At 42.5% G+C, this 12,711-nt stretch overlaps 1 protein-coding gene across 7 annotated transcripts in view; it reads left to right on the forward strand.

Moving 5' to 3' along the window:
- Window positions 1-12,711, forward strand: part of COBLL1 (cordon-bleu WH2 repeat protein like 1) — a 219,976-nt gene that overhangs the window by 84,882 nt on the left and 122,383 nt on the right. Inside the window, exon 2 of one of the 7 annotated variants that reach the window (XM_040357848.1) lies at window positions 767-882. The exons of the other annotated variants lie outside the window; for them this stretch is intronic. The gene's annotated coding sequence lies outside the window, so the exon portion shown is untranslated. The remainder of the gene's footprint in view (window positions 1-766; window positions 883-12,711) is intronic. 7 annotated transcript variants of the gene reach the window in all.

Raw genomic sequence — 12,711 nt, forward strand, 5'->3', positions numbered from 1 at the left:
AGTGCTGATTGGCCCTGTGCTAATCACATGCACTCTACCAAGAAAACAAAACAACTATCTAGCAATACACACCAAACTGAGCATGTGCAGCCTGACTCCTAATGCTCTGTTCTATTGAGAGATAGATTGGAGTCAGTTAAAGAAGAGGAGTATCAGAGTAGACATGATCGCACAGCCTTTATACACAATGTAGAGGATAACGCCTTAGGGTCCACGTTGAATATAACAAGCATGCTTTACTGCAAATACGCACTGATTTTACTGTTGTGGGTTTAGTAACACTTTAAGATGCCACTGCTGGCGACCGAAGACCGGAGAAGAACCACCACGGATGAGGACAGTGTTGGATCCCTGGACAATTGAGGGTCTCCTTTTTCCAAGTCAGAGAACCTCGTTATGTTCTTTTGACTGTTATTCGGTGCAAGTCGGTGGATTGTCTCAAGTTGCGCTGTGCTGGGAAAAAGTACCCCTCACATTTTTTCCGCAAGCACCACCCAAACAGCACCACAACAAAGCATTTGTCTTGTGGTGAGACTTCACTGGAATAGCCACTCAACACAGTCCCACGTCTGATGTAAAAGGGCCTCAAGGTGAGTATTTTTCTAAACCTCCTTAGGGGGCATTTAAAAAAAATATTGTCCGAGATTCAGGCTTTAATGTTTACCGGTGAATTTTATTCTGTTTTGAGTTTTTACTATGAACCGCGTGTACAGTATGTAAAGTGATATTGTAATGCTGGCTTCCTATTCTATCTCTGCATCTGTAGGAAAGCCAATTAGACTTTTATAAGGTCTCTTTCAAAGGCCGAATTCCTGAAGGATAATTGATATTGAACTCTAATCCTCTCTGAGTTCAGGAATCTCTGTGATTACACGGGGTTGGGTGAGTGAAAGCTTATTAGAGCCCAGAATAATTCTGTTCCTATAGCTGGACCTCTGCTAACACGCATGGCCATGGATGCTACCGCATGTCGTATTAGACACATTAGCACTTATCCTTTTAACACACTGTCTTACTAAGCATGTGATAACTGCTCATTAGCACTGTAAGTTTCTTTAGAAAGGCTCAATCACTATGTAATTAAGTTGTCTTGCATGTTTGGATCTATGTGAGGAGCTCAGGATTCAAACACCCAGTTTATGGATATCACTTTGACTAATGCAGCTGTAAACAAAAGAACAAAGCTAATGCTTTCAACACCTCCATAATGCTTCTCATGTATCACAAGTGCCTTTGTCTAGAAACCAATTTGATTCTTCCTTTATAGGAAATTTTTAACACACACCTTTCTGTTTTCAAACAGTACAAAAGCCCCACGTCATAATGTACATGTTAATTTGGGTATATAGTGGTTTTATACATATATCATTTCTATGTTTACTATGGTCTAAAGTAAAATAAACCAAAAAAAATGTAGGTCAATATGAAATATAAATGTTGTGTATTCTTCTTTACATCCAGCAGATGGAGCTGTAGTCTCCTTTTTACAATATTAGCATGGTTACTTTTCAGCCTAGCTAAAAGAAGAAAGTTGTTTGTAGAATGCCAGTGAATCATCACAGTAGTGACTCGCCTCTTATATGACTAGGGTGTCAGTCGAATAAAGGTAGCTGCAAAGCAAGCTACTCTCCTATGCTGTGCTTTCGGAATAATCCATAATACTGTAGAAATCCTTAGTTATGTATTAAAGTGTTACTAAACCCACAACATTAAAAATAATCCATATGTGCAGCATACCATGCTTGTTATACTCACTGTGGAACTTAAGGGGTTAATCCTCTGTACTGTGTAAAACAGGCCTCGACAAAATCCGGGTGCCCGATCGCAATTGTGACAAGAAATTGTGACCTGGCGCCTGGGGAAGCTTAAGCCTGCAGAAGGCCGCAAAGCCGCGGCCTCAATTACTGGCCGGCGCGGGGCACGATCGCGGCGGGCCCGCGCCCGCCGGTAATTAAGCCCACGGCTTTGCGGCCTTCACAGAAGGAAACTGAGGCCTGCAGAAGGCCACAAAGCCATGGCCTCAATTACTGGCCGGCGCGGGGCACGATCGCGGCGGGCCTGCACCCGCTGGTAATTGAGCCCACGGCTTTGCGGCCTTTACAGAAGGAAACAGGCCTGCAGAAGGTCACAAAGCCGTGGCCTCAATTACTGGCCGGTAATTGAGGCCACGGCTTTGCGGCCTTCTGCAGGCCTCAGCTTTCTTCTGTGATCTGGCACCATCTTGTGGGGGCCGTTGGCATTACAGGTTACATTACATTACAAGTAGCAAAACTGCAGTTCTAATGTGTTTTTCACTGTTTTCACTGCCATCTCCTTCCCTCTAGTTAGAACCATCAAAACATTTTTTATATTTTTTATTCTAACACCCTAGAGAATAAAATGGCGGTCGTTGCAATACTTTGTCACACCGTATTTGCGCAGCGGTCTTACAAGCGCACTTTTTTGGGGGAAAAAAACACTTTTTTTAATAAAAAAGACAACAGTAAAGTTAGCCCAATTTTTTTTTATATTGTGAAAGATAATGTTACGCTGAGTAAATTGATACCCAACATGTCATGCTTCAAAATTGAGTCCGCTCGTGGAATGGCGCCAAACTTTTACCCTTTAAAATCTCCATAGGCGACAATTAAAAAATTCTACAGGTTGCATGTTTTGAGTTACAGAGGAGGTCTAGAATTAGAATTATTGATCTCGCTCTACCAATCACGGCGATACCTCACATGTGTGGTTTGAATACCGTTTACATATTCGGGCGCTACTCACGTATGCGTTCGCTTATGTGGGCAAGCTTGGCGGGACAGGGTGCGTTTTTTGGCTCCTAACTTTTTTAGCTGGCTCCTAGATTCCAAGCAAATTTGTCAAGCCTGCTTTGCATTCACACGTTAGTTAAAGAAAAAAATGCTTGAGCAAAGTGTGGTGACGTACAACACGTACGATGGCACTATAAAGGGGAAGTTCCATTCGAATGGCGCCAATTTCCCCATCTCATAACTTGCTTCTGAGCATGCACGTTTTTTCCCCCCTCGTTAAAGCGTACACACGACCGTTTTTCACGACGTGAAAAAGAGCGACAAGAAAAAATAGAGCAAATTTTTTTCGGGCATTTTTCTCGTCGAGAAAAATGCTCTGGAGCCTGCCTACTCACGACCGTTTTTCACAAGCAATTTAAAAAATTGCATTTTTCTCGTCATGAAAAACAGTCATGTTTACGCAGCGCTAGGCCTCGTGCAAACTGGTTTCTTGTAAACGCTGTTTATCCTGATAGGAGAAAATCAGTGTTCTAAACTCTCAGGACTGGTTCCCTTTAGGCAGCAAGGGTCACATTTTTCTTACTACCCATGTAGATGATTATTCCATTTTTTCCTAGTAAGATCTGGGAACGTCCTCAGATAAAAGAATTATTTTTTTTTTATTTCCAATGTCCTGGGATACACTGCTTTCCCCCCACATGTATAAGAATTTCACTTAATGCTGCTCGGAAAATATGGCGCAATCACATAGAAAAAAAAGAAGACAACCCCCGGAGCACTGCGCACAAAGATCTCATTGTGTCAGGGTAAGTCATTGCATGAACTTCACATCTCTGAAATGCCAGCAGTTTATATATTTGTTGTCGGTGTATATCATTAGAATATATATGATGGATGATTGAAATACATCCATGGCTGGGAAAGTCTTGTCTGGAATAAGTTAAAGGGGGACTCTGGCCAGACAGCCAATTACAGAATTGAATTATGCTTTATAATTGTTTCATCAGCCCAAAAATGTATAAAGAAATAAAGGGAGCTCTTGTGAGCACAGATGGCTGTTATGTATAATATATAACACTTTTTAAAGATTCTGCACATTCTGTGCCATTGCCATGTCTTCTCTATCTACAGCGCCTTTAAACGCAGTTCAGTGTTAGCCTATGGGGCCATGCACATTGGGTGTTTAGACCTCTATTTTAAGAGAAGCATGAAAAAATTCCCCAACGCTGCGCTCGGAGAGGAGCCTTTTGAGCATAATTTGCGCATGTACATGCCTAGACCCTTATTTACTCCTTTGCTCCGCTCGGGCCGTGCGTTCCACGGAGCTGCTGACGTCACTTCAAGTTTATCGCTGGCACAGGGAAAGCGGAAGTGATGTCGTAACTTGGAGGGAAAGTACCGTCCATGTCTTAGGACGGTGCCAATCTCGATCAAAGCACCCGGCCGTAGTGATACTACAGGCGCCGGGCAGAGGTATTCTGGTGCAATGGATAGCGCCACAAGGCAGGTCAAAAGCCTGCAAATGAGGCGTCTTGTCTGCAATCTCGTGATTGCATAGACGTCACGGTTCCAATAGGGCACTGTGCCCGGCGCCCGAACACAGTGCACTTAAAATAAATGTTTTCTATTTTGTTTTTGTCTGCCTGGGGAGGGTGCCACTGGTGCCACATCAATGGTATTAGTGGAACGAATAGTGCCTCATCATTGGTATCCAAGGGAGGAATCATGCTCCATTGTAGGTGTCAGTGGGAGGAAAAGTGCTCCATCATTGGTATCAATGGGGGAATAGTGCCCCATCATTGGTATCAGTGGGAGGAATGGTGCCCCATCTCTTGTATCAGTGGGAGAAATAGTACTCCATTATTGGTATCAGTGGGAGGAAAAGTACTCCATCATTGGTATCAGTGGAAAGAATAGTGCTCCATCATTGGTATCAGTGGGAGAAATAGTGCCCTATTGTAGGTTTCAGTGGAAAGAAATTATGCTTCACTGTACTGAATAGTGCTCCATCATTGTTATCAGTGAGAGGAATAGTGCCCCATCATTAGTTTAAGTGGGAGGATTAGTGCCTTATCATTGGTTTCAATGGGAGGAATAGTGGCCATTGTGGTGTCAGTGGAAGGAATTATGCTCCATCATTGGTATCAGTGAGAGGAATAGTTCCTCATCATTGGTATCAGTGGGAGGAATAGTGCCCATTGTAAGTGTCAGTGGGTAGAATAGTGCCCCATCATTGATATCAGTGAGAGCAAGGAATAGTGCCCCATCATCGGTACTAGTGGGAGGAACCGTGCCCATTGTAGGTATCATTGATAGGAATAGAGCCTCATCATTGGTATCAGTGGGAGGAATAGTACCCTATTATAGGTGTGAGTGGAAAGAAATGATGCCTCACTGGAAGGAATGGTGCCTCATCCTTGGGGTCAGTGGGAGAAATAGTGCCTCGTATCAATGAAAGCAAGGGCCAGATAAAGGCAAGCAAAAGGCCACATCTAACCCGAAGGCTGCAATTTGGAGTCCACTGATTTAAACAATGGAAAGGCAAATGAGCACATAGCTGGAGTTGTTGTCAGTGTCGACCAATCAAATTTACCTTGGATTGAAATAATATTCAGGAATTTTCACCATAAATAATGTGATATTGGTAAGCCTTGGGTCACCAGCCAGCAGACCTTGTAAAAGCAAAACTGTCTTTATTTTCAGAAACAGGCAAAACAAAATAGCTTCTCGTCAGCCTAAATAAGCAATGTCATAAATAGTTCATAGCTTCCGATATGAAAACAAACCTATGGCTCACCACCAGTAACACTCGTCCCTTATCAGGGTTCTGAAGTCCCTGCCTGCTTCATTGGTCAGGAAAGGTTGCAAGAGTCTAGCAGGGTCTCTGCCAATCAACAACCAAAGTCTCTCTGAGACTCTGAATTCCAGGTCCCAAAAAAGAACTTATAAAATCCTGGGAAAACTGTAACTCATTTCTCTCCTCTCCAGTTGGACCCCCCCAAAACCCCTCATGCTGCATTGGTGACAACCCCTGAGTACTTGTGTCTTTTATCACCCCCCTTAAAGGAACCACACCCCAAAGAAAGGGGACATGTGAGGACCCATCCCTGGCGTCCTGTACAGTAGCAACTCAATTTTCTTCTCTTCACCAATTTGAATTACTGTAAGCCCATTAGAGTAATAACCGTGCATCCATAACATGGTGTCACCCGCTCAGGTCATGGGCACAGTATGCGAGGAGAACAGCTGATAGAACCAGTTACTGGCTGCAGTGAACATGAAAACACGATGGTCAGTGAGCATTATAAAGTTCTTGAAAATTCCTTTTCGCCTCAAGTTCAGCTATTAACAAAAACATGTTGTGTCACATAATATTATTTCAGCTGACTTTGAGAAGTTGGGTTAATGAACAACTCGAGACATCAAGTAAAATCATTCAGTCAGTGTGGCTGGGGAAAAAAGTACAACTGCAATCAAGTTAGAAAAGTCCACTCATTCCACCTTGATTACAGTCGTACTGTATATATATATATATATATATACTATATTGTCAAAAGTATTGGGACACCTGCCTAAGACTGGGATGCCATTAAAGCTATTGTGCATGTAAAGGCAGACGTCCCAATACTTTTGACAAGATAGTGTACATTAAGCTGAACTCCAGCCTTCCCTTCAGTCTTGCACAGTTGTAGGCTCATCTCCTGTACTAAAATCGCTTACTTTGATTTCATTGCACATAAAAAGCTGCAGCAAGTCATTGCCCTCTTCACTTTGTGGCTTTCATACATTGGATTTCAGTTCTTTCAATAATGGAGGCTGAGCATCATATGCGAGTTTCCTTAGTAGTCTCTATGCAAATACAGCCTGCCTAGGAATGCCTACTCCTCTGGACCGACATCCACCCATCAAGGTATTTGTATGCTTATATAACTCACTGCTTGTGTCAGGGTTGATGGCTCTTGAGAGGAGGACTGAGCAGGGTGCTAAGATGTTTTCAGGAATCTATGTCTAGCACCCTTCCAGCCCCTTCCTCCGGCCTCCATCTGGCCTCATTGCATAGATCAGGGTTTGACAAATTTGCTTGGAATCTAGGAGCCAGCTAAAAAAGTTAGGAGCCAGAAAACGCACCCCGTACCCGACGAGCTTGCGCGCAGAAGCGAACACATACGTGAGCAGCGCCCGCATATGTAAACGGTGTTCAAACCACACGTGAGGTATCGCTGCGATTGGTAGAGCGAGAGCAATAATTCTAGCCCTAGACCTCCTCTGTAACTCAAAACATGCAACCTGTAGATTTTTTTAAACGTCGCCTATGAAGATTTTAAAGGGTAAAAGTTTGTCGGCATTCCACGAGCGGACGCAATTTTGAAGCGTGACATGTTGGGTATGAGTTTACTCGTAACATTATCTTTCATAATATAAAAAAAAAAAAAAATGGGGATAACTTTACTGTTTGCAGAAGTACTAATCACTGGCCCCCCTATTTAAGTACTGCCCTGCGCTTAAGATGGATCTGAAGGTCCAAGAGATAAAATCTGTCAAAATAAAACACCATATAAACAATAAAAGCAGCTGCTTAAGTAAAATAGTCCATATATAAAAGCAGAAAAATAAAACCGCTCGTACAGAGCTAGTATAAAGTCCTGCAGCAGCGCTGCAAACCACTGGTTTGATGTGTTTGCTGTGTGTGATGACTCGATCAAAGAAAACAATAATATGTGCTCCAATCACCAATCAGGATTTCACCACGTGGGGGGATATGGGGTCCCCTTTGGGGAAAGAACTCACCAGATGGCTACTTTAAAACCGCATATGATATAATGTATCGCTGTCAGATGGTGGATTGGAACAGCATACCCCTTTCCTCGATCACCGCATAGATTTTCACTTTCCAAGTATTAGCAGTTTATGTAAGGGAAGAAAACATCCACATAGCGCAATATAGTTTTGATACTGTTTAATGTAACCCAAAACATACATGCGTATCCCCTTTAAAAAACATGCGTACCAGATCAGTGAAATAGTCAGGCAAAATGTATAACAGGTATGGATGTTTGTGTCACTCTCACTGTTTCTCGGGACCCCTGAAGACCGCTTGGATATCTTTCCTGTGGCTTGCTTCCTGGTTCCCTTCCACGAGTGGAACTTTACTGTTGTCTTATTTTTTAATTAAAAAAAGTGTATTTTTTTCCCAAAAAAAGTGCGCTTGTAAGACCGCTGCGCAAATACGGCGTGACAGAAAGTATTGCAACGATCGCCATTTTATTCTCTAGGGTGTTAGGATAAAAAATATTTATAATGTTTGGGGGTTCTAATTAGAGGGAAGAAGATGGCAGTGAAAATAGTGAAAAACGACATTAGAATTGCTGTTTAAAGTGGTTGTAAACCCACTTTTTTTACTTTTACCTACAGGTAAGCCTATAATAAGGCTTACCTATAGGTAAGGAGAATATCTCCTAAAGCTGCACGGTTTAGGAGATATTCCCCTCGCAATGCGCTGCGGCGCATGCGCAGGGGGGATCTACAGCGGAAGGACCGGCAGCCGCCGGACCTTGCCGAATTTAAATCTCCCGCGCGCACGCGCGGGAGCGACGTCATCGCCGCTCCAGCCAATCACAGCGCTGGAGCGGCGATACCCGGAAGACACGCCAGGCAATAGGACATCTCGCTCGGCGTGGACCAGGTAAGTTCTACACACCTCGTTCCGCACCTTTTGCCTTGCAGGAGAAAAACATTTTTTTTTTTGATGCGGGTTTACAACCGCTTTAACTTGTAATGCTTAACTTGTAATACCAACGGCCACCACCAGATGGCGCCAGCTCACACATCTGGTGGTAATAACTTGTAATACCAACGGCTCACCACCAGATGGCGCCAGCTCACAAAAAAAAAAAATATATATATATTTTTTTTTTGCCCACCTTCCAAGCCAAGTCGCCAGGACACTATTTCTAGTCGCCATGGCGACCGGGATTTGTCAAGCCCTGGTAGATGCTTGATCCTGTCTTCTCTGACCCTCCCATTCTTCCACAGTCCCCAAACCATCTCTTTATAGAACAGAGCATTGGGGGCAAGCTTCTCATGCTCAGTTTGGTGTATAGTGCTAAAGAGGTTTATTTTTTTATTTTTATTGGAAGAGTGCATATAATCAGCACAGTGCAAATCAGCACTGTCCAGACAGAGGGTCAGGGGTCCTGCAGCCTCATAGGACAGTTCAGTGCAGTATGAAAACTCCTCCTACAAGCTTCACCAGGAACTGATAGAAGTCACAAGACTGCTATATACTGCTGATGAGAAAAGGTATTTAAGCAGTTTATATTTACTAAAATGATTGCATTTCCATGTTCTGTGTATTGTGGAAGACCAGATATAGTGACTGCAGGGTCCTGGGTTTAGTAACGCTTTAAGTTTACGTTAAAGTTTATGTAATACATACCTTCTACATATTTACAATGTTTGTGTTTTTATACCCAAAGGATCTTTGCCATTATGAAGCATTTAATGTTACAATTCACAAACAGATCTCTGTATTGTATTTATCAAAGCAGCTAGCCAGGCCGATTCTCTTCCTCTGCCACTAAACACAATGTAACAGGAGTTTAGTTACACCACAAAGAATTTCTCAGGCAATCCTGAGATGGGGATTTGAAGTGAAAACACAATTGTCTGGAAAGGAGGTAGATGAGTCCCTGATATCAGATATGCCTGTGATTGTTCAAGATATGCAGATCTTTGTCAAAGAGCACATTGAAACATCCTGTAATTCAGTGGACTGCAAAGTGTAAAAGGGGGTTCTGCTTTTAAGAAATCTTGACGATTTACAAACCTTGTTGCTTTTTTTTTTAAGACATTTCAATATCTGCTCATCCATGGAAACTCCATGGATGAGCAGATCCAGGGGTTTTTGTTCAGCGGGAAAGTGGGGGAACGCAGTTCCGTTACCTCCAGCACTGAATGTGTGTAATGGCAAGGGGTTCAGGGTCTATTAAGGCTAGCTGCTGGGGGATCTAGCTGGAAGGGGTCTATTTCCAGCTGTAGCTGGAAGGGGTCTATTTTGTGGGGCGGCAGGGGGTCTATTGTTGCTAAGGAGGTCTAGTGTTGCTGGTGGGAGATCCACTGTTGCGGAGGGTGGGTCTTATGTTGCTGGGGGTCAGTTGTTGCTGGGAGGGATATGCTTGCTGCAGGGAAGTCCATTGTTGCTGCTGGTGGTCCATTGTTGCTGGGGGAGGGGGTATTTTGTTGCGGGTGATCCATTGTTGCTGGGGGATCTATTGTTTCTGGTTGCAGGGAGATCTGTAATTGCTGCTGGGGATCTTTTGCTGGACCATCCACAACAAAATACCGTGCCATAAGGCAAAAGTGATAACCAAGTGGCTCGGGGACCAAAACTTTGACATTTTGGGTCCATGGCCTGGAAACTCCTCAGATCTTAATCCCATTGAGAACTTGTGGTCAATCCTCAAGAGGCGGGTGGACACACAAAAACCCACTAATGCTGACAAACTCCAAGAAATGATTATGAAAGAATGGGTTGCTATCAGTCAGGAATTGGCCCAGAAGTTGATTGAGAGCATGCCCAGTCAAATTGCAGAGGTCCTGAAAAAGAAGGGCCAACGCTGCAAATACTGACTCTTTGCATAAATGTCATGTAATTGTCGACAAAAGCCTTTGAAACGTATGAAGTGCGTGTAATTATATTTCACTACATCACAGAAACAACTGAAACAAAGATCTAAAAGCAGTTTAGCAGCAAACTTTGTGAAAACGAATATTTGTGTCATTCTCAAAACTTTTGGCCACAACTGTACACCAAACCATGTGGTTTTTCAGCTCTTTACTGCCACCCTTTGGGCAACTTCTGCTATTGTTGTCTGATGTTTAACATTGGTTCGGAGCATGCGTGTCCAACAGAACACATTTGCTGTCGGACAATTTGATAGCATGCACAGCCAACATTTGTTGTTGGAAATTCCGACAACAATTGTCCGATGGCGCATACAGACGGTCAGGTTATACGACAAAACACGTCTGTCTGACAATTGTTGTCGGAATATCCGATCGTGTGTACGAGGCTAAAGTGTTTACAGCTCTAGTGTAACACCTATAGAACAAATACTGATCATACATTGTCTATGCCTGTGTTTGCATGTTAGCCCTGAAGAAGGGGGAGGCAGTTCCCCAGAAAACACGTTGGCTCTTTCTGTACATGTTTTACCTCCAATAAATGATTTTTGTCTTCATCGAGAGTTTCCTTGCCAACGGCCTAACTGTAAATGTACCTCATTACTTTGACATTAATACCAGGGTTATGGCGGTAGCTAGCTGCCATAACCCCGGTATCTTTATTTCAGTCAGGTGGCCGGGTTTCGGGTAAAAGTGGTCCCAGTGGTGTATTCGGAAGTACACTTGTACTTCTAAAAAAAAGGTAATATTGGAAAAAAGAAATAAAAAATTTAGTATCCAAAAATGAAAGACCACGTCTCAAAAGTGGGTGGAGCTCCGCTTTAAGTAAAAGAAAAAGATAGGAATGGTGCGCTTATTCAATAATGTGCCATAAAGTAGTATACTCAAAGAATGAATATGATGAGTATCCAAACATACAAATAAATAAATAATTGTGAATAAAGTCCAACTAATGGTAGGAGTTAGTTCATATAAAGGCAAAAATCTCATAGAAGATAACTTGATAGAAGAAAAAAACGATAAAACATCAATCCAAACATTGACTGTTAAATTTATGAATTGGCCGCTCACCTCCAACAATGCCCCAAAGATCAAACAAGGCTCATCAGATAGTCAGATAAGGAATCCTGCTGATGGATCTGTAAAGGCATCCAGGCTCCAGGCGAAGACGAAGAACTACGTTCAAAACTTGGCATCAAAACATCTTGAAGAACTACGTCCAAAACTTGGCATCAAAACATCTTGGGTAATTCCACATATAGAGGAAACAGCTCGCTCCAAGGAATGGCACTTCTTGTATAAATGGCTCTCAAAGGAAACAAAGAACAGCCATAGTGCAATATTGCCAAATGAAAACTAAATTAATTTAGTAAAAAAAAATGCTTACATCAAGTAAGGAAAAAAACGCAGTAAAAAGCAATGGGAGTAGTGACACACAGGCCTCCTCACCGTACTTCCATTAAACACCACCGGAATCGACATCACAAGGCTCCACCCGACGTGTTGCGTCACTGGTCACGTGACTTTCTCAGGGAACCAGTGATGCAACGCATCGGGGTGAGTATGTATGTTTGGATACTCATCACTGTTTGGATATTCGTCGTTGTATGTTTGGATACTCTTCATATTCATTCTTTGAGTATATTACTTTATGGCACATTATTGAATAAGCGCATTACCATCTTTTTCTTTTACATTTATTATGCAGAGTTTTTTGAGTACACTACTAAGTGGTTGCAGCTAATTCACGGTCACTATACATGTACTATATATTTTTCTGAGTTTATTTTCACTATATTCACTGGAGGCTGATGGTTTATATTTGCTTAAAAAATTAAGACATAGTAGCGCGCAAGTTTTTCCCATATAACACTACGCTTTAAGTGGTTAAACTTTCCTCATTTACAGGCCGAAGTTCATTCCTTTGATCTTAGAACGAAAAGTTACTTTGTTTATAGTTATCGCAATTGTTATAAAACTTGTTTTTTTTTTCTTTTGACAGCTGAGTGAGCGGAAAAACTCTACGCTTGTTACATGAATGAATCAGGAAATTCTCCTTAGATATTGTGAGGGGAATGAATCGAGATCGCGATTTTTAACGATTAATCGTGCAGCCCTAGTATCCATTTTAGAATCCATACCATTATTAAGTATACTTAAAGCGGTTGTAAATACTTACCTTAAAATGAAGCACTTCAGCGGCGCGCTGTCACCGCTGACAGGACTTCCATCTTCCTCCAGTCTTTCTTTGCTTCTCTGTGTGAGTGGCCGGAGCCGC

Source organism: Rana temporaria, chromosome 6, assembly GCF_905171775.1.
Source record: "Rana temporaria chromosome 6, aRanTem1.1, whole genome shotgun sequence".
Taxonomy (NCBI): Eukaryota; Metazoa; Chordata; class Amphibia; order Anura; family Ranidae; genus Rana; species Rana temporaria.